This window comes from Arachis ipaensis, chromosome B06 (assembly GCF_000816755.2).
Source record: "Arachis ipaensis cultivar K30076 chromosome B06, Araip1.1, whole genome shotgun sequence".
Lineage (NCBI taxonomy): Eukaryota > Viridiplantae > Streptophyta > Magnoliopsida > Fabales > Fabaceae > Arachis > Arachis ipaensis.
This window is the reverse complement of record NC_029790.2, coordinates 13,976,482-13,977,002: the sequence shown is the minus strand read 5'-3', so window position 1 is coordinate 13,977,002 and position 521 is coordinate 13,976,482. Positions and strand designations below refer to the sequence as shown.

General features: G+C 15.7%; 1 protein-coding gene across 1 annotated transcript in view; it reads right to left on the bottom strand.

The window, feature by feature from the left end:
* LOC107646486 (receptor-like cytosolic serine/threonine-protein kinase RBK2) overlaps window positions 1-521 on the bottom strand; it is a 5,496-nt gene that overhangs the window by 3,811 nt on the left and 1,164 nt on the right. The window lies entirely within an intron of this gene.

Here is a 521-nt window from a genome sequence, read left to right as displayed (position 1 = left end):
TTACACTAAAAACAAAAATAAATATTTAAAAATTATATTTTTAAACAAAAAAAGTTAGAAAAGGACCTAACTAAGTTTTTATTTAATATAAAGATTCATTACAAATCTAACTAAAAATTAATAAAATTATAAAAACTAATTGAATAATTAAATTTTACTAAAATATTTTTATTGACAATACTTATGTTGACACTTATTTTTACAATAAATAATAGCCAAATATCAATAAAAATATTGTCAATAAAGTTTTTTTTTAGCAAGTATGACCATTAAAGTTATATATATTCGAATATATATATATTTTTTGGCAACTATTGACCATTAATACTTAATAATACTATAATATTTTATGATAATTAATGATCATTAAAATACATTTGAACTTTTTTGACATAATCATTAATTGTAAAGGAAAATACTTTTACAAATAATCACTTTTATACTAATAGTAGTCAATTTATTATTTATGTTAAGTTTTGTTCTAGTAATAAAAATATTATAGTATTATTAAGTATTAATGG